The sequence below is a fragment of the Tyto alba genome, unplaced genomic scaffold (genome assembly GCF_018691265.1).
Source record: "Tyto alba isolate M040663 unplaced genomic scaffold, T.alba_DEE_v4.0 Super-Scaffold_29, whole genome shotgun sequence".
NCBI classification, from domain to species: Eukaryota; Metazoa; Chordata; class Aves; order Strigiformes; family Tytonidae; genus Tyto; species Tyto alba.
In genome coordinates this window covers 10,598,423-10,620,275 of record NW_024881303.1, presented here as the reverse complement: position 1 = coordinate 10,620,275, position 21,853 = coordinate 10,598,423, and the positions used below count along the sequence as shown (strand labels likewise).

The following is a 21,853-nucleotide window of genomic DNA, read 5'->3' as shown; positions in this document are numbered from 1 at the left end:
GTAAGAGTAATTTCTCGGAATAGGAGAGCAAGTTAACTACAGGTCAACGTACTACTGAAGATGCGTAAACCAGAGAAAGTTCCTTTTCCATAAAATCCTTAGAGGGGAAAGAAAAAAAAAAAAAAAAAAAAAGAAAGAAATTATTACAGTCCTCATTTATGGCCATCTAGGAATGGTTCCCAGTGAACAGAGGGCATCTGAGGTAAGTATGACCTGGCTGCTCCAGCCTGTGTCTGCACATGACTGAATACCGTCAAAAGCTAAACAACTCTGTCTTTCTCTTAGCCTTCCGTTTGCTTGTTTTTCAATACGCATTTCTCTAATGCTTTTTTGATACCAAAGTATTCCTCATACAGCTGTGTAAATCATGAATGGCATGACATCAGCATCATATCACAGTGGCGTTGGTTTTATGCATATATTAATCCCTTAAAGGTTATTAACTTCTTTATAAATAATGAGATAACTCACTTTCCTAGGCACTGCAGCAGCAAAACCCGCTTTAAGGAGTCAAACCAACCATCCAACAGAAGGTGGAGAACCATCTTTTCAGTATTCGGGAGAGTCACATCAGAGTTCCTTTTCTCGTTCTATTTATTATGCTCACCCTCTTTTGTCTCCACAAAATATCTGTCCTACTCACCCTCTCTCCAAGATGAAATTTTATATTCATTTCTACTCACACCCTAAATCAAAGCAAGAAGAAAAGGAAGGGATGCAGGAGCATCTTTGGTGATCACCTCATCTTCATGAGGGAGAGTAAGCAAGAGGCTGAAGGAAAATCAGATCCACCACCTTCAGTCCTGACGCTGCCTCACCTGGCATGTTACGACTTTGTCCAGGCTGTACAAGTTAGCCCAGATCAGAAGGCAGGTTACAGCAAAGCACACTCCTGAACTAACACTTCCAAAGCACCCGTCACACCACCAGTTACCAATGCCCACTGCCCTGGTGTGGCACAGTCCTGATGCTCCCAGGACACCGAGCCCTGATGTGCTACATATCTGTACATGTTCTTATAATGCACAGGAGCAGGACCCTGCAAAAAAGGATCCAGCCGCCCATTTGCCTACCTTGGCCACATGACACTGTCATGAGAGCAGATGAGACACACAGGAACTGAGGGGGGGCAGAGGCATGTGTGTTTGGGCCCATTACATGGGATATCACCTAAGCTCTCTCCCCACAGTAGATCCCAGATCCCACTGTAAGCTCACAGCTGACAGCCAACTGTATGTGAACATCCCAAACACGACAAAGTTGGGCTCCAGCCAACATTGCAAGTAGACCATACAGAGAGGTGTCCCCACCAGGCTTTGACTGGTGAAGTACATCTCCTGCACTATGCAAATCCTGCCTTGGGTGTTTCACAGGAATAGCAGCAGTTCCGACGCGCTCGAGGCCCTCTAAACCCACAGCAGCTTCACACCATGACCCAGTTACCAAATCTAGGCAAAGAGCTTTCAAAAAAAACCTTAGGACGACCAGGTTGTTCCAGCATCTTAGCTCTTCAAAAACTCATTGTGGGCCGTGAGCTAGGTGAGGTCATTCTTATTTCCTACTGTACGTTCAGTGTTGAATGATAGCACCTCTAAACTGGTATTTCATGGCAGCAAGCGCAGCTTATCACAACGCTCAGAAAGGCTTCTCTGATTCTAAGCTATAGGGAAAATGGTAAGTGAAGAACAAAAATGTCTAAAGCCACATCCATTTTTTTTTTTCCAATCTGTTAGCCTAATCTAGGTTTACAAAACTGCCATTTGAAATATTTGTGCTCTCCGTGCCTTTGCTGATCAATAGACATGAGGTTAATATTGTTCAGGTGAGGGGCCAGAGTCACAACACACAGCTGTCCAAGCTGCTAGGACAAACTAAGCTGCCTATTTCAAAACTGAGTGACGGCAGAAAAGAGACTTCTTCATACCCTCTCTGTCAAAGACACAGCCCAGACAAAATCCTCTTTATGTTCCCAAACAAGAACAAGTCCTTTTACAGTTTATGCTCATATAATTTAAGAACTATGCTGCTCAGAACTTCTGTACCACTTGAGATGCATTTAATCAAATTCTATTTTAAAGTATTTATAACAGAAGTTTTGTTCTGTCTCCAAACAAATCAAGTCAGTCATGAACCTATTTAATTCTTAATGTAATCACTTACAGGACATTTTTATAAGCCAGCAAGTGAAAGCTGGAGCTACAAGTTACTTGTGGACATTGGATCAATTCTTAAATAGTGATTTACCACTGCTACACACCAAAAAAGTTCTATAAACATCGCACACAACAAAAACCTTCCTATTTAAAAAAATCAAAGGTAGCTCCAGAGTGTCTTTAAATCTGTTAACTCAGACAAATGTTGTGGCTGTCATCAGGAAATTAACTACTACATAAAAGTAATTACTAGTCATGTAGTATGTCAAATTTATTTACCTGTAAACAAATATTCTTCTGAATTAAGTGTTAGTAACTCCCCTTTATAACTGTATTTTGAAATGTACATCCCTCCTGTGGTATAAATAAAACAAATAATAGCAAATCAGGGATTTGCTTCTTACATGTTAGAGGTGGAAGGAAAACAAAGCAAAAAGAAAAACAGTTAAATACATTCCCCAGGGGGGCAGGAGGAGGGCGGGATACCAATAAGGTGCAAGCTGCATTAGCGTCAATAGTGTATGGTCAGTAAAACAGGTAAGAAGTCCCAGCACGTTCATATACTTGATTATAATGATGTGTTTTACAAAGAAACAGAAGCAAAAGTCCTACAAGTCACCAAGAACATTTCAGCAACTGCAGAATTTCACCTGGGGGCAGGGGGGCATCTGCAGACAGCTCCTTACAGCTCTGCAAAACATGACTGCAAAAAAAAAAAAAAAAAAAAAAGAAAAAAAAAGAAAAAAAAATCTAGTCCACAAACGCTTCGCAGCCACCTACACATGACAAATGCCCACGGAGACAATCACACCCCCGTCGGCAAACACTTAGTGGTCCGCAAAGCGGAGCCGGGCTGAAACAACGCGCCTGAAGACAAGGGGAGAAAATGGGGGCGAGGGGGGTGGGAGGGGGCACTTAGAGACTTTCTGTTTGCCACGGTTTTAGAAATACGCCCCCCCCCCCCCGCCGCCCCGCTTCCACGGGGCGGGGATGCTCGGGCACGGTCCCGGGCAGCCCCAGTCCCCCGGCGGTGCAGCGGGGCCGGGGCTCCGAGGGGGCCGGGGCTCCGAGGGGGCCGGGGCAGGCCCGAGGGCTGCGGCGGGACACCCCCCCCCACCACCACCACCACCACCCCCCCTCCCCGCCCCGCCGCCCTCTCATCCACCACAGCCCGGGGCAGCCAGCAGCTTCCTGCCCGCCCGGGGCCCGCCGGCAGGACGCCGGCCGGGGCCGCCCGCTCCCCGGCCCGCCTCACCGCCCCCCCCACCCCGCCCGGCCGTTCCCGGGGCGGGGGGAGGCGGCGGGGAAGCCCCCCCACGGCCCGCCGCCGCGGCCTAGGCGGGTTCAGCGGCCGCCGCCCGGGGAAGGCGGAGGGCGGTCGCCCCCCCTTTCCTTTCCCTTCCCCTCCCCTCCCGGCCCCGCACAATGCGGCGGGCACTGCGCGGCCGAGCCGAGCAGGCCCCGGCCCCGTCGCTTCCTTCCCCCAGCCCTTCCCGGCCGGGGGAGCGGGTCACTTACATGGCTGGAGCCCCGGGGAGGAGGTGATGGGAGGGCGGCGGCGGCAAGGGAAGGGAGCCGGGGAGGGAGGCAGGGGAAGGGGAGGGAAAGGGGGAGCGAGCCAGCGAGCGAGCGGGGGGGAAGGGGGAGGCTGGCGAGGCGGGCTCTCCGGCGGGTGCCGAGCGAAGGCCTCACTGGGCTCCCGGCAGCCGCCGCCTCCTCACCATCCCCGGGCGGCGGGCGGCGGGGCGGCTCCTCCTCCCCCTCTCGCAGGCGCTCGGCCCATGGGGCTCACACGCCCGCTCCTGCTGCCGGCTCGCCTTCCCCGCCGCTCCGCTCCGCTCCGCCTCGCCGCCGCCCTGCCTCCGGCCGGGAGGGGGAGGCCGCCCCTCGCCCCGCTCGGCCGCCGCCGCCGCCGCCGCGGCCACCTCCCCCCCGCACCCCCGGGGCCGAGCTCCCGCAGCCGGGGCCGGGCTCGTCCCACACGCGTCTCCGCGGCGCTCGCTCACATCCTCCCGCCGGGTCCTGCCGCCGCGCCGCTTCCCGCCCAGCCCCGCCGCGCCGAGGGGCCGCCCCGCTCCGCTCCCCGGAGGGAGGCGGTGGCGGCGGGGGGGGGGGGGGTGTTGTTCACCGCCGGGGCTTCGCCGCCCGGCCCCGCCTCGCCGACCTCGGAGCTCCCCTCAGCGCGGCGGGGCAGTGCCCGCCGGCCCGGCCCTGCCGCCGCCCCCCTCCGCCCACCCGCCGGCCCGGCCCCGAGCCCCGGGGCGGTGTTAAGGGGCCCCCGGCGCGGCCTGGCCTGGGGCGGCCCGGCGGCGGGGTCACCGGCCCGGGCCCCCCCCCCCCCCTCCCACGGGGACGCCGTGCCCCGCGGGGTGATGCGGCCTCACCGCCCTCAGCCCTGCGGGAAGCCGCCAGCGTTCGGAGCCGGGTGCCCGGAGCGTGGTCAGTTTACCCCCCAAAAAAAACCAGCACCGACCCCGCCGTAGGGGAGAGGCCCCGCCAGCCAAGCTCTGGGACCCCATAAACCTCGTGGGACCCCCACCAGCAAGCTTCCCCAGGAGCGTGGGGTGCCAGTCCGCTTTGCCCTGTGCTCACAGCTTTCCCTTGCACCCGCGAAATAACCAACTGATCAAATAATTGGGTGTCGCGCTGCCTTGGCAGATATTTCAATAGCCCTTTTCCGCAGCAGGCGGGCGGTGAGGCGAGGCGAGGGTAAGTGATTGTCCGGGGGGGTCGGGGTGGCCGAGGGGCCGGGGTGGCGAGCGCAGACACGGCTCTCCCCACCTCTCACAGCAGGAATGGCTCAAAACATCACAAATTGCTTGAAATTATTGCTGATGGCGCGGCAGTATTTTGAAAGATTTTTAAGGGCTGTCCTGCTCTGAAAAATGATGTGGTGGAAATGCCTTTGGCAGATTTATTATTTCTCCGCACTTCCAGTATCCAAATTTGCCCTCTTTGGCCAATAAGGGGTTTTGTTTATTTTCAAATCAACAGTGCCATAAATGCTAACTGAGCTGTAAGAACTGATTGGATTTCTTCAGAAACGTACGATCACTGATGATCACAATTCTGCAATAGGAAGCTATCTGGAATTTAGGAAACAGCACATCTTCCTACAGCTTTTCACTGTTAATGACATAAAGGTGCATAAAATGCATTTATAGCAGTAAAGCTGGGGAACACAACTCTGCCTTTACACTAGTAGCAAACCTATTTGATACAACAGACATTTTTACGACATCATTTGAATGATTGTACACCTTCAGTGGAATTCACTTTCTTCCTCCATTTTGACCAACTAAGTCTGTCTAATTCTGTCACGAGGGTTCCTGAGCATCAAATAGATCGCAGGATTTTGGGTACCTTGGGGTGTTAGAGGAGCCAACAATGAGACAGAGAAGGAAAGGCTTCACTGTTCTTCATGGTGGAGGGAGGAAGAGCAAGACCTCCGTTCCCACCGAGGAACAGACCAGTTCCTCCTGGCAGAGCTGCCACACTAACGTGGTATTTTCTTTGGCTCTCCTTTAGGTTTACTGGGCCATATTTCAGCACAGTTTTAAAAATACCATTCGGGCAAATCAGTGGAATAAGCAGACCCCGTGGTACAGGCCCAGTTACCTAGTTTAGGGTCAGATCTTCATCTGTTGCAGTCAGTGGAAACATTTCTGTTGATAGCAGGGCAGGATGAAATGGCTGTGAGATCTCTCTAAGATGCAGAGGTAATGGAAAGGAAAAATCTGGGTTTGTGATCACATTTCGACCTACCATGCATTATGTACAGAATATTTAGTGTAGATTAAAATGTAGGTAGGCATTCCAGATATATTTAAATTAATCATCAGCGTGCAAAGCTTGCAGGCAGCTCAGAGGACATGTATCGAACTTAACAAAACCAAGAAAATTAATTTATGAACGAATTTTGAGTCTTCAGACTGCAGTTACACCTAGCAATAAAGAGTGTGTGTGAGTACAGGAGTTCACTGGCTGTAAGACGTTTCTGTCCAGGCAGAGGGATCTCTGGTAATGGATCTGATTGCAGGAGTGTTTTCTTGCCTTCCTGCCAAACCCTGTCCTGATTGATAAGCTCCCAGGCTGCATGGTGAGCAAGGTCATTAGGACTTCCCCTGCAAATGAAGCAGCAGTTTAAAAAATAAGGTCATACAGTAAACAGTTTTCTGTCCTGAAGAGAAGAAAATAAACCTCCGTTGTTTGCTAGAAAGGAAGTAAAATTTTAAAAACCCCAAATTTCAACATGAACAGATTGCTTAGATTTGCCGACTCTTGATTTACCATGATGAAAGACAGGCCCAAACTAGAAGGTTTGGATTCCGATCTGAATCTGACATTCCCCAAATTTGAGGGGGAAGTGCTATTCAGAGTCTGGAGTAAGGGCTTATCTCTCAAACACAGCAAAGTACTGTGGATAAAAATACCCAGGTAAGGTAGGAAGTGCCTGGTCTGCAACAAGAGTGACTTTGTATCAACAATGAACAAAAGCAGCTTTTTTTTTTTTTGAGAACAATGAAATCACTCAAGAATTGTTATAAATGCAAACACTGTGGGTTTTATCACTCAGTTATCATCAATAGGATTATAGTCTATAAACCCTAATTTTCAGGGAAGTCCCTAGATTTCCCTGAGCGCTTCCTCAGATTTCACCTCTGTTGACTCTGGTTTATGAAGTGCTTCAGGATAAGGTGCATCAACTGTTCCTTGGTATTATATTACCTGAAAATACTGAATATAGGAGTTAGTGGCAAAGAATGGTTGATTGCCAGACTGTATATCAGTACCACACTAGAAGAGCAGGCGCTCCTGTTCTCATCCATTTTTAACATATATATAGGTAACGTATAATTTGATGTAACTTTTAAAAGTTATTTTAAAATGTTGAAAGGTGGCCTGTGCTCAGACATGCTCAAAGGAAGAGACCATATGACATCCTATTAGAATTACAGAGCTAGTATCTCAGTCTAGGTATTAACAGCTTTTAAACAAACGACTCGGGTTTGGTCTCAGACAAAAATCTAGCTCAATAAAGGTACAAAGTGCATTTCACAGTGCCAAATATAATAAACATAGTTGTGCGTCTAAAACTGAATGAATCCAATGTTTGAAGGTGTATTTCTCAATAGCTAAACAATAGCAGGCTATCTGAAAAGTAAGTATAGTCATACTGAAATATTGTAGTTTTGCTTCTTAGAAATTCGTCTTTCGAATAAATAAATGTATGATTTAGTCTGTACTTCTCGAATGAATTTCCTACAAGACTAAGTGTCAATTAAACTGGTAACGTGGGGAGCAGTGAACTGAATGATGCCTGTTTGCTGAAGAATCTTTGGGAGCTCTTCCCGATGGCTCGCTAAAAGCCCTGCGAGAGCTGGGACAGGAGACCTGGGTTTGGTTTCCAGCCCTCTGTTCCTGGTCGCCAGGGAGCTAAAGCTGGACAGCCCTGGGATGGCAGCGTGCTTCCTCCAGCTGGAGCAGGAGGAAGGAGGCACACTTCACAGTCCCACAAAGAGCTTTTCTGGCTGGGTCACGAATGCTGTTGACAAGCTCCGAAGTCTTGTACCGTTCTCTTCACCGGGAATAACGATAGCCGTGACAAGGGGCAGCAGACATGCTGTGGGGATTTTGGTATATAAACAGAAACCGAATTGGTTTGCATAGAAAATGTGGTAGTTAGATATAGAACGGACAAAAATAGCAAATATATCAGTTCTGTCCCATACACAACCACAGTTGCTTTTGTTGTTACGGTATTAACCACAAGTCCCAGTCTGGGCCGAGCACACTTGGGCACTTTAGAGACACATCAGAAAACATGGTCTTTGATCTGAAGGGACTGAAATCTGCTTCAAACTGCTGCTTTTCCCCCTTGCTTATAAAGTCATGAATTCTTAGTTCTGGGAAGATACCTGAAAATGTTGAAATTTCTATGATCTGTGTGAGGAAGCATCATGAACTTAACTGTAGTCAGAAAGGCAGATACTCTGAGGCTGAAATGCTGAAGTTATATTGAAAAGTAAAAACTTTCAGATTTCTGTTGCATTCCCAGCTCTCACACGCCCAGTGCTGATTATGCTCTTCACCTAAAATTACAGAGCTGAGCCCAATGTGGGCATGTTAACTTGGGTGCAGCTTCAGTGGTTGATTACGCCTGCAGATCGCCACAGGGAAACGTGGAAGGAGCAGCAGCCGCGCTGCTGGACGTGGGCACTGGCACAGCGATGGGGTCTTGGAGCTCTGGTTCTGGCTGCGTGGAGCTCCGGGGGAAGCCAGCGCAGACCAGGTCAGTCCTCCTCGTGACATTTGCAGTTTCCTAGAGATCAAAGGCTGTATCTGAGCTGCAAAGGTTTCAGGCACTATGGAGACAGGGGCTTCCTACATCCTTTAAAATGTATATACGTATGACATCCAGTGAACTGATGGGTTTTGCTATTATTTGTATATTAATGCTAGAAGATAAGTGATTGCTTTTAATTTCTTCAGTGTGTTTTTAACGGCGTCTGCATGCACAAGAAAATCTGCTACCCTTTGAATCAACCCTCAAATCTGTAGAGTTTGGAAAATTTTAAGGGCAGAAGTGGCCATTTCAGCATCATTCTGGTCTGACCCTTTGGCTACTGTAGCCATAAAATTGCACTTAGTGATGTCTTCATCTGTATTCACACCTCATAGGTAAAAGAGATGACACTACCATGAATAAAAGCAGGAAAAGAGAGGAAAGATAAATTTGTATCTTTGGAGTTCTCTTTACTTCAGAGCCCTGCTGCGTCCTCGTTTCTGCAGTCATGCTGATCAGACAGCAACTGAAAAGCAAAGGCTTATGGAGCAGCAAGAGATAAGAGTTTCTGCTTTATTTAAAAGACAAGAAGCAGTCCTATGAAAGGAGAGTCCCAATAATAATTGATGTATTATATAAATACTTTTATATTTTTAAATATATATAAGTATATTTTTAAAATATATATATATATAAATATTTTTGTTGTTTGAGCATCTCTCTCCTGTGTTTTTTTGATGTCTAACCAGGTTTGAGCTCATGCTACCATTTGCCCTCAGTGATATTTCTGAGGTCTCCTTTTCTGCTTGATTCCTTATTGTCACAAAACTTCCGAGTGCTTTTACTAGCCTTTGGCTACATCTACGCTGGTTTTGTTAGCTGTGGCTACAGACAGGTTTGTGGCTGTTGCACCCTGTGGGCAGAGCGAGTTATATCCACCCTGCTTTGAGGGGCAGGGCTCCTCTCCAAGGCCGAACCCTCTTCCTCTCCCACCACTTGAAGTTTCCTGTGGGCAGCAAGCCGAGATGTGCTCGCTCTGTGTGAGCAGCTGTGGCCCTGGAGGAGTGGTTTTCTGGAGTGATTCAGTGGGTGTTGAGGACCCCATCTTCATACCAAAGGTGCTTCAGTGAGGTGGGGGTGCTTCAGGCAAGCTGCAATGGGGTCCCGTGGGCTGCATGACCGGTGGTGGCCGGAGTTCACGTGAACTCGTCTGGAGGCTCTCACTGCTTTAGGTTTGCTGGAAGGGAGCCCAGTTCATGCATTCCCACACTGGTCCGGGATGCAAACCGAAGCACAGTAGATTAATATGATCGGGAAATTTGCTTCAAAAGCACACTCCTGACTCAAACGAGCTAGTGTAGCTGTAGGCATTGAAAACTCTGCCACATGAGCTGATGGTATCCAGAAGTTAAGAAGATGTTAAGAAGAAGTTTAAGAAGATATTAGGAATAAGAATCAGGCACATGTACAAACACTGCAAAATTCAGGCTGAAAACCCTGCCTGTGTACTGATACAACAAGTACCTATTCGGTTGCCCTCCCCGCCCCACCCCTCACCACACTCAGCACATAACATCAGTTTTCTTGGCCCTCAAGCTGTCAAATATCGCCTGCCTGCTGAACTTCCCATCCCAGCCTTGAACAGAAAGGCTCACACGTTAAGCTGTGCGTAACAGGGCCACCCCTTCGGGGCTGTGTGGGACAGAACCTGCCTCCCGGCATATCCGCGCCGGGTGCCGAGCACAGGCTCTGCGGGAGCTTCTTGGTGCTTGTCTAACATCCACACTGAATATTAAAATAACAAAGGCAACTGTGACAGAAATCAACCTGTTGACCTGCCTTGCGGTCTTCGCCGCCCTCAGCCTTGTCAGCCGCATTAGGCTGGAGAACTGGCTGCTCCTCAGCCAGATGCTCATTGCCAGCCTGGTGGGAATCAGGCCCACTGTATTTTTCTGCCGCATCCAGCCTGGCTCTCACACAGCGTTCCCGCTGCAGCCCCTGAGCCTGCCAGGACAGGCTGGAAGTTGTAGAAAATGATGTCACCAAATGGGCAGGGCTTCTTTGCCCCCGATAACATTTCAGCAGGTGTCCTCCAAATGTGCTCACAGTTCTTCCCATTATAGCATCTTTATTTTCCATTTACCTTTCACAGTCCCACCTTTTAAGTTAGCAAAGAGTATTTATGTGAAAAAATGGGAAAGAGCTTTGCTGCAGATGTTTTAAGTGTTTTTGATTTAATTTTGTGCAGGAAAACTTTGCAATTCAGTAAAACACCAGTACTCAGATACTTCAGAGCATATGGGTACCAGACTCCCACTGAAAAAGTTTATGATTTTCCCTTGTTCGTTTACCCTCTTCCAAAATAAAACAGGTGACCAACAAAGTAGCTACACTGCATCCCTTAGGCAGGCACCCCTGTGATCTCATTACCTATAATCTGTTCCCCATAAATCCTGCAGGTTTTACTCCCACATACTGCAGCTCATCCCTATTTAGAAAATCAGATCTACCCCAGGGTATCCTTCTGGATGTGTAAAGTTCCACTGAAATCAGCGGGGATCTGTTTAAGGACATGCCTGCAGAGAGTATCTGTTACTCTATATTTACACAGTACCCAGCATAATAGGACATGAAACCTGATTAAAGCCTCCAAACGCTACTGCCCTGGAAATCAGTCTTGTTATTGACTGATGACTCAACATGTCTGAATTTAGATGGAAGAGGGCTACTTTAAATTCCCAGTTCTTTTATAGACTCTCTGCATAACCTAGCCAAGTCATTGAATCTCCATACCTCAGACACTCCTGTATTTAATGCAGAGGAAGTCAATCATTGATTAATTCCCTTCCCCCGGCCCCTTCTCTGGTGTTTGATTATAGGTTCCTTGGGACAGACATTCCCTCTTGTGAGGTGCCAGGACACAGCACAGCACCAGGGAGCTCTGGCAATCCTATAAATGATAAAATAACAATCATGTTCAGTAGCACAGAAACAGCTGTGGTTGCCCTAATACTTGTCCTCATAGAGTCATTTTTAAATTGAAAGCACACCTGGGACAATTCAGTTCCAGAAGAGGCTCAACCTGATCCTGGGATGGTGACAACCCCAGAGTAACCTGAGCCTACAGCATTGCCTTCAGCAAAGTAAGAAAAGGTAAAACAGAGTCAGATTTTTTTACAAAATATAAAGCAATATGGATGGATTCAAGCCTTAAATAAAATACCAGCAGCCACACAGCTTTTCCTCTTCGTGAGAACAGATGTGGATAGCTATTATTATAATTTGCAAATAATGTTACCCCCCTTATGCTTGTCATTGGAGCTTTTTTATGACATGCCTTCAGCTAGATGGTTTCTTACATAACGCTGTTACTCTGTTTTTATTTCAGACATTGTTGTTAGGTGATGGTTTTCCATGTATAGGTTCTATTAATAAATAGCCATCAGTTACACAGCTAGTTATCTCTCAGAAAATTAGTATTTTGAAATTGCAAAGGTATTTCCTAGATTAGAATATTTGTCAAAAGTTAAGCCCGGGAGCAAGCACAGGTCCCTGCAGGTATGCCATACAACTTGCACAGACGACCATTATTAATACAAATCACTTCAATTAAAATTGACACACAAGCTAATTAATAGTATGTTGATTGATAAACAAGACCTTGCTCATTTTATCCAGGCATTTGTTAATTACCTGCCTGACGTTGCAGCTGACCGGCGAGGACACACTCCTGCTCTAGGCACGCCGTAGATTTTGTGAGCATTCCACTTTACCAGTGATTGGCTGGACCTTGAAAATAGCAGTGTTTTTGAGCCATGGGACATAAAATTTTGTGTCTACCTGCATGACAGCTGGGATACAGTATGCATCAGTTCATGCACAATAAGGTAAATATTATCTGCCATGTGATGCTACAGTAAATTCTCACATTATTTGCTGATGGTCTATTTTTTTCCTTCTGTCCCCTGTTTCCCCCCCACATCTGACAGCACTGGCAGCCTCCACAGCGCTCTGTGACAGCGAGCACACTGCGACACTGTTGCAGGGGTTCCCTACAGCAGAGCCTTCCCAGTGCCATTGATCAAGCCACAAGCACTAGTTAAGTAATGCAAGGTTGCTCTAATTCCCTGACTCATCTCCTGTTCCCCCTGGAAATCCTAAACGTGGTGCTGGAAACCAAACTGCAGTCCTCTGACTGCAGCAGGATGAAGTAACTTTGATTGCTGAGTCACCACATTGACCCACACAGCTCAAATTTCTGTTTATAGTTAGCAATAGTCGAAAACGCTCATTGTAATCTTATCACGGTCAAGGTACTAACTGCACATTCCCTGGAAATGCATTCAGCCTGGCTTTCGGCTCGGGGCTCAGATTCCCCAAATCACTATTTGCGTAATGTTTACAAAAACACATTTCATTTTAAGTAGCCTTGAATTATTGTATTCTTAGGGTCCTTTTTTTTATGCATATGTCATCTTAGAGCTAATCAGCATTCTGCTCTTGCATTTGCAACTGCTGAGAAAGTCAGATCTTAAAAAGCCATAACTCCCCAACAATTTCTGCCCGTCAATAGCTCGTACAAGCTGTTTGGGCATAGTAAGTAGTGTGGAGGAAAACTGAAGATCAAATTATTCTCAGGTATGAATTGTATCTATTGCTTTGTAGCCGACAACACGTTTCCTTGCTCTGCATGATTAAATTCTCTTCATTATATACTGCATGCTTTTACAAACACTGCTATCCTTCTGAGCATGATATATATTTCTACAATATAAATCTGTGTTTTGCTACAGTGGCATCACTATGCAACACTTCTAATAATGTTAGCTATGAGTCCGACCATTTTTAGATGCAAACCTTTTGTTCTGGTCTGTGACATGATGTGACGTGGAATATATTTGACGTGTGCCTGACTGCAAAGACAAATGGAAGAGTAGAAACACTCGTGTGTTACAGTTTGTTTCTAGAACTGATCTTGACCAGTCAGCATAAAATGTATTGTGTCAATGCGATTGTCATAATGCTCTTTCATCAGGAAAAATTATTCTTCTTGGACGTAGGGCAAACAGGAGTTGAGTGGGCATGCCTCCGCTGCCCCTTCAAACTGGCTAGTAGAGAAAAGTCTGCTTGCAATTCAAAGCAAAATATGAAAACAGATCAATGTAAATAAAGATGAAGGAAGAGGAGATTCACATCAGAGAGGACACAAATGAAAAGGCATGTGACCAGTTTAAAATACCAATGAGCTTCTGTTAAAAGAGCTCTCTTCAGTAACCTTCTTTCCTGCCATGTGACCAAATTCTTCAATCAGGCACTGCAAAGGAATATGCTAGAATTGTCTTTATTTTCAGATCTGGCCATGTTAGCCTGTACTTGCTGTATTCATTTATTGCCCAAATAATCTCACTTTCTGCTGAAGTCAAAGGGAGTTTTTCTTGTAACCCCTCTCCTGGCTCTGCTCTGGGCTGCAGCGGTGGTGCCTGCAACCTTCTACAGTCCCGAGGGCCTGGGGCCAGCCAGCTCCCTGCTGTTATCAGGCCCATCTGTGAAGGGAGCAAGTAATTTTAAAGCCAGCAAGTGGCTATGGAAGAAAGCGGGTCTCTGTACAAGGTCCTAGGCTGAAGGGCAAACCTCTCTAAAAACAGCCAGCCCAGGGGTGAGCAGAGGCACCCTCTCTTTGAAGTTTATATTCAACCAAGCCAAATGTCCTAAAACAGGCATGGAGAGGTAGCAAGGTGACTACCTGCATCAATGCAGCCTCTTTAATTTATCAGAATCCCTGCTGAATCACAGACCCAGACCCGGAGGCAGCGTTCACTCAGTTGCACCCGGTGCCAAATGCAGCAATATGGTAACTCCTTCTTCTCCACTCCCCCCACTTAGACTTACAAGGATCACAGAAGAATTTCTGACGTGCTCCAACATTGAACAAAGCAATCTCTGATCTTAAGGGAAAAAAAAAAAAAAAAAAAAAAAAAGGTTCAGTATAATACAGGCAACTGGCAAAGATTCAAATTGCATCTTATTTTAGCCAAAGCAGTTCACCAATCCTGAGGAGAGATGTGAATTTTCAGCTCCAGTCAGATGCCTAATTATTCATTCCTCCTTATCTTGCTTTTAAAATCTTGCCAAGGCTGCACCCATGCCTATATCTCTAGGCATTTGAATATCACTCAAGAAGCATCTGAACTCTTTGACAGTAGGCCTGTTTTCAAGTCACCACGTAACCTCTCAGAAACCCCTGCAGATGACGGTGTGCTGACAAAGCACAGCTCGCGCTGGAACGATGCTGCCTCTTACCTGTAGAGGTACCACTGCATCCACCATACCTGAAAGGATCCCTGGGACGGTCAGCCTGGTCTCACCAGACAGGAGCATGCCCTTTTCTAGAGGATGTTTAAGCAGAGCTAGTGTGTGTGACAAAAAATATAATCTTTTTTGCCCTAGGCAGGGCCTAAGATTGAATCCTCAATCTGTTACTGGCTGCACAGTAGGGGCTTCCTCAAATTGCAGAGTCTAAAATGAAAGTCAACGTGAAAGAGGGTAAAAGATGGAGGTTGTGCAGCATAAAATTAGACTTTTCAAATATTCCAGTTTTGTTTTCCTCCCAGATTTGTTCCCCACGCAGCTTCCTCATCTTCCATTCCCTCCCCACCCATGTTTTCTGAAAAGATCCCTTTCAGAAATGCACCGTACACTTGTTTTCTTCAGAGCTTGATTTCAGCCTCACTGAAGCCCATGTCAGTCTTGAAGAAGAACGTTCAAGGATCACATCCGAGCCCCAGAGGAAGGACACTTTGGCTTCTGTCAGGGCATCAATCATAAAGCCAGAACAGATTTTTTTTTATGTGCTATTTGCAATTAGAGGAGTGACCTGAGTGACGGATAACTCTTGTGCAGGCTTTCCACAGGGGCCAGTTTCACCCAGGTAAGGGTTAGTCCCACTAGGAGAGGCTGATGGCATCTTGTATGGCCTGGGAGAAGTGCTGTACAAGACACAGGGTTAGTTTATTAGCATATCATGTCAGAGCACACTATGGTTTCCTGTATCATCTCCCACTTTTAGATCTGCTCATACTGTATCACTTATAAAAGTGATTATTGTTCATTACCTTTGGCTTCAAAAATGGCCACCTACTATTCTGGAGTACAGGACATGGTAAGAATGAAATTTATCTCAGTTCATTCTTTTATTGGCAGCTTTGTACATGGGATTCAGGTTTGGGCAAGGGAAGTTTAAACGAAATTCAGATTGGCTAATGCAGAACGAAGGTGTCTTTTTTAACCTTACAGACCTTTCTAAAATGCAGCATTTTGTGTGATGCCTGGAGAGCATATGACACCAAAGCCCCCCTCTGATGAGCCTGGCTGTGTTTCTCTTACACTTTAGACAGAGCAGGCATCAGTGACATTGATACATAATTTAGTCACCACCTTCAGGGTACGTTAAATTAGCAAATTCTCTAATTTGCTAGGAATTCACATAGATGAATTGATTAAATAGGTGACTGAACTGAAGAACCCAAATGGAGCAGTTTGCTGCTAATTTAAATGCTGTCTATGTCTAGACCACTCTCCTTGTTACATTCTAATTGACCTAATTATTTCCTAAACCACTCTTTTTTGTCATTTCTTTTGCATTTAGATCATTCTGTATGGGGGCTGGATGTGGGAGGAGGGCTGTTCTGGTGTATTCCAACAGCAGATCATATTTTAAGCAGCAGCTGGTTACAAAGCTGGAAAGCTTCACATAGACCTGGCGAGAAGATTGTGGGCTACCTGGTTGAACTTTGCCGCTGTACAACCACATCCACTTTTACGACGTCTGAAGAATGAACGCATCTCCAAAGAGGTTCTTCTTATTTTCAGTGAAGTTTCAATGTTAGCACTCAGGCATTCGATCGAGTTACTGCCATTCGACAAGCTCGCGCTTGTCAGCCCAACTGAGCTGGGCAACTGTTATAACCGTGTGCATGCTTCGTCTCTTGTGAAGGCAGTGGAATGGCACTTCTTGTGGTGGGGAAAGCAAAACTGAAATAGCACACAGTTGCTGTAGGGAGCTATTGTTATTGCTTGTAGGAGCAAGTACCCACAGAGTTACCACATCTCAGCTGACATGAGGTAGCTTGTTCACTTGCAGTAACTGGATTGTGCACCTGAGCCCTGCAGAGGCCTGGGTTTCCCTCACATAGTAGTATTATCTTTAATTTATAGTAGCAAGGACATCAGATGTTGAATGAAGGAAAGCTGAATGTCAAAACAAAATTCTGGTCTTCTAGAACCTCTGTCTTTAATGTCAGAAAAACACCTAGACTGCCTGTAGATACTTTGTGTGGAGAATCCAGCGTGGCCACTGGTAAGCCGTTGCAGTGGTTCATCATCTGCCGTAAAAACATGCTCTGCACATTCAGGCTGAACTGAAAACATTTCACCTTCCAGGTCCTGGTCCTGTTTTACCTTTGGCTGTTGGGTAATCACCAAAAGTTACATACATTATGGAGCCAGGAGGGGTGTAATTACGTTTAACTCTTCCAGATGCACTGTCAGATATCAACATGCGTGACCAAAGCAGTCTCGTTTCCCTCATTTAGAGAGAGAAACTGAGGTGAGGGAAAGAAAAATTACTTGCCCAGGGTCATACACAAAATCAGTGATAGTGCAAGTAGGGGAACCCGAATAGCCTGGTTCAGGGATTGTCTCATCAGGCAGGAACATTTTATCCAAAGTTCATGCTATCTTTAGCCTGTCCTTCACTGACTTTAGCTGAATTACCCCTGGCTCAGATCTGGTAGCTGAGAGAAGAGAATGAGGCTTAAGATGCATAAAAATGCATTTTGTTATCCCTGGTGGCTGCTTTGATTTTTCTCAGCTTTCTGTAGCTGGAGACGTGTCAGTCAGATGCCGTGCCAGATGTTTCCCACAAACTGTCACATAAATGAAATAGCTGGAGCGAGGTAGGAACGAACCCAATTGCCGACCAGCTGCCAGTGCCCGCTGACTGCGTTTGGCAAACCACGGCTCTGCTCTCCTCACAGTCAACCTCAGAAGACCTGCCCATCCAAGAGACCCAGGACAGGCGGTGATGGATGGGGAGAAGGCAACTTAAGTGGCCACCCTGGACCACGCTGCCCCTTTCCCTCACTCCCAAGAGTCTGGGACCCCTTGGCAGGGGCTGGTTGGTGTGGGACTCATGTAGTGTCAGTGCTGAAGACCTGGGCAGAAGGGCAATTGCACAGCCATGGACAAGAAATAGCCCAAAGCTTGTTGATGTGGATGGTCCTGCTCCAAAAAACCTTCTGACAACTTCTCCAGTAAAGTTTATTTTCCAGATCCAAAGTGCCAGGTAGGTGTTTCCTTCAGAAAGGACTACACATGGATCTGGGGCTTTGTGGGAGGTTTTCAGCTTATGGAGCACTGGATGTTTTCTGTTGAGTCAGGCCATCGGAAATTTCTGTCGTGTACTCATTTCTTGAATTAAGTGCATAAAAAGATGGTGCAGGCAGCCAAGTCTCACACAGATCCGGCTGCGTGCTGCCAAATCTTTACACACTGCCACTGACCGATGGAACCGGCAGCCAGAAGCAGCTCGCCAAATCCAGCAACCTCCTCCAGAGCGGGTGCGTGACGTGCAGACGCAGAATGTCCCACCTCCCCTGCGTGCCATGGGCCAGAGGCTCCCCAGCCCGATCCCGACATGCTACGTGGATAGCAGGGAAACAGCTCTTTTCTTTTCCTCAAAGCAGTCTCTCCCTTCCCGCTCTTAGATCCCCCAGTTCTTGTGGATTTCGGCCAAGAAATAAACCCTTTTTTAAAGGAATTTGGAGGTAAAAATCATCACAGCAGCACTGTCCTTCCAGTGCTTTTTGCATTATTACTTACTGCACCTTCAGATATATCTTAGGAATTTTGTGATTTGGGAAATCAACTGTCACCTGAAACTATTCCCTACATAAAGCCTCTAATGGTGTCAGTGATCTCTCCTCTGCCCATCAGACATTCCCCTCCCTCTTCTGGTACTTCAGTGAGCTCTTCGGTCTTTTTCAGGTTTTCTGCGTTTGTCCTCTGCTCATTTCCTATAATCAAATTTCAGATAAATTCATGAGGCATTTGCAGATTTTTTTTTTTTTAATATCATGGTTTTTCACTTATGATTTTCCCAAAACCTGGAAACTAAAATTCTTTTATGTGTGCACAGTATTTTTCTCTGAACAATATTTCAGCATGCAATTAAAACCCCCTGATTCTGTACATTTTATAAATAAATCCTCTAGATTTATATTTAGATTACAATGATCTCTTAGGCATGAACTGTCTTTCCAGTTTCTATTTATGAAGCACACAACACAATACTAACAATAAAACCAATGTCATCTAGTTGCATTCAGACAGTAAAGATCTATTATCATCTATATCTGGTTATCCTCCTTTCATCAGTGGCATGTGAAAAAAAACTTCCATCAAAATTTCTTATTAAAAAAGATAAACATTCTTGGCAAATTTCAGTTTTATTCGTTTTGTCATTGTTTACGTTGGAAAACTGGGCACCGTAAATCCCTCGCAAAAAGTTCTGTTCAAACAAAACTTAGGGGTTTGGCATGTTGAGGTAAAAAACCCCATAATTTTTGGTTTCAGCCCAAAACTACAACAACAGAAGCTGTTTTTTAATTAAAAATAAAAAAAATCCTCTTGCTATTGTTTTGTTTTTCAGCAAAAACTGCCGAACACCATTTTCTTGCCAACTCTAGTGCAAATAACCTCTCTTCTGCTTTTGACAACTTCCTTGGGATTATGTTGCTCTATTTCAAGTTCTTCCTTGTTTTCTTTCCTCTACCTTAATGCCAGTGTTGGCACTGAAGCTTCCCTTAATGATGACATATGTTCCTCACTCATTCAGAATATGATCTAACTCTTTATATAGAGCATCTGTTTATTTATCTGTGGGACATGTGGCTAGAACATAAACTTGAATGAGCTGTGGGAAAGGCCAATTTTAAATAGGAAAATAGACTAACATTGGTGTACTTACAGGCACTCGTAGCTCCCTAATTTGATTACTAGACACAGAAAATGCTTAGACATTCTCATGACAATTAGTATAAACATTATTCTTTCCATTTGAAAAAATATTATCATAGCTGGACAAACAAACTGACCCACAACTTGAAAATGAATGTCATTTCAAAATTGTCTACGAAGGCATAATTCAGTAGTGGTGCTTAATATTCTCAGCTGTCATCGACCATGCAGTAATTAGTTTCAGTTCTAATGAATATTTATTTGTATGAACAAGGTATACGCGTTGCAAATATCATACGTATTTGACCACATTTTATGATGATGATGTTGTATGATTGCATGTATGTATTCATTATTATCACATTAATATTTCACAGATCAGTGTAAAATGAAATTACACCCTAGTATGTTTGATTAGTGTCAGTGTCAACAGTTTGATTGAGATTGTCATAAAACCAAGTCATTTCCTCAGTACGGATCCAAGTTTCTCATCTCTGGTATTAGGATCATTTTGGGAATCATAGGATTTTGGGAATCATAAATCGTAGTAAGGTGCTCAGGATACTTGATGTTTTCCAAAGCTTGAACTGCTTGATAGAAAACTTCCTCAACTCAAAGGCAAACATAAGAGAGGAGGCAAAAGCATGTTTAGTTTTCTTGAATGCTTAAACCTGGAAGAATCAAAGAGAGAGAGCATTTAGTTATTGAGTGTGATGCAAAGATCTACAGTCCGTTTAAAGACATTCATCCATCGTTCTTGCTAGTTTCGGGAAGAGTCCTAAATACAAGAAATCTTTGTATCCTGCTATCAGTAAGAATAAGATATTGTTTCATCACATGCTAAGACCTAAACTGTCTATTACAGCAGTTGTTTAAAAATTTCCCATTTGCCTGAAATGTTGGAAGTTCTCTGTCATCACAAATATCCCCTACAAATGAAAGATCAGAGAGAAAATAAAGCACTGCTTTCTATTTTTGCTGGTGTTTACTTTGTTCCATTGTTTGCATGTCATACACGAACCCATTTCAGTTTCCTCCGTTGAGACAGTTTCTCTTGCAGTTTCAGTGTCTTTCTCGCAAAGCAAGACAGCAGAGAAAATATATTTTAAAAATAGGAAAATGTGATTGTGAAACCACAAACTTGTGTTTTGTACAGAGGAGAGGTGAAGATGGTCAGAGAGAGCTACTGCACAGAAATCCCTTTAATCTAAGTTTTGAATTTACAAAGTCTTACTAAAGATGAAACTCTTCCCTTTTATACTCATACCAGCCTTGGTATCAGAACCTGTGTATATTTGCATGTGGGAGATGATTTCTCAATATTATTCAGCTACATAATTTCCCTTTTTTCTTGTGATTCCCCATTTTCAGCACCTTTCATTAGCTAATACTGCTGCCTCAAATTGTCTATCATTTTTGGAATACTTTGCTGAAATCCTAAATCATGAAGACTTCACTTGATTAATCCGTCAGTGTTGCAATGCCAGGGCAGCACTGTGGAACTTGGCTCAGGCCCACTGTTGGCTTGGTCTGTTCTGAAGTTGCTCAGGGCTTGGGGGGTTTTTGTGATGATGATGGGATGGAGGGGAGTGTGAGGTAGGAAGGAAAGCGTTCCCATGGACAGGTTCACAGACAACTTGTCTTTCTGAGCCTCTTTATTGTGAAGTGCGTGTGGACATTTTCTACTAGTTGCTCTTGACAATCTCTGAATGGTGTACGTGGTTTTGCTCAGGACTTGACATTTACTTGCCCCCCCTATGTGTAAGGCACAACCTCGTGTGTTCTACAAGGAGCATATTTCCACCAGCAAAACCTGCGGGTGCTGGTCCTGGTCCCATTCCCCAGGGCATTGTGGACCCACACCATGCATGGATTTCAGAGGAGGTGGGTGGCAGAGGCATGGGAAGGGCTTCTGAGATTTGGGGTGCTGGGAAACACTGTGGAGGTTCTGATTGTCAGAAATCTCTTTTGAGGCTGTCAGTGGAGCTCTCTCTTGGAAGAACTGTAGGATTTTGTGGCTTTTAGGAAATCATTTGGTTTGGAAAAGTTCTGGAAAAGGAGGCATGATTCGTCTTTCCCTAAAGTCTTTCTAAATCATGTTGGTCATGAGGTTGAGATGGTTCCCAGGTGTTTGGACCGAAACCACCAGCCAAGGTGATGGTATACACACAGTTTGTCACAACACAATGTCCGCAGTGCCCGGCACAGGCTTTGCAACACGTAGAGTTATGGTAAGAGAGTGCAGACCCAGTGTCTCTGGTATTTCCCACTGAAAGCTACCGAAGCTTTGAAGGATGCTTGGCAGAGGGGTGACGGACCACAAGCTTTCCAGGCACTGCTGATTTTGGGGGTTGGGAAGCGCTCCGTGTTTCACCTCACATGGGTTGTTTTTCTTGGA

General features: G+C 45.7%; 1 protein-coding gene and 1 long non-coding RNA gene across 6 annotated transcripts in view; one reads left to right on the top strand and one right to left on the bottom strand.

Moving 5' to 3' along the window:
• Positions 1-4,203, bottom strand: part of AKT1 (AKT serine/threonine kinase 1) — a 75,960-nt gene extending 71,757 nt beyond the window's left edge. The window contains exons 1-2 of one of the 5 annotated variants that reach the window (XM_042799040.1): positions 4,160-4,177; positions 2,433-2,507 (exon numbers count right to left, since the gene is read on the bottom strand). The gene's annotated coding sequence lies outside the window, so the exon portion shown is untranslated. The other 4 variants (XM_042799039.1, XM_032981658.2, XM_032981657.2 and 1 more) reach the window with 4 other exon arrangements.
• Positions 4,204-4,440: 237 nt separating this feature from the next.
• On the top strand, positions 4,441-9,017 carry LOC116958869. Its single transcript, XR_004405506.2, has 3 exons — positions 4,441-4,862; positions 8,320-8,445; positions 8,835-9,017. It is a non-coding gene; the product is annotated as an uncharacterized LOC116958869 (long non-coding RNA).
• The last annotated feature ends 12,836 nt before the right edge of the window (positions 9,018-21,853 follow it).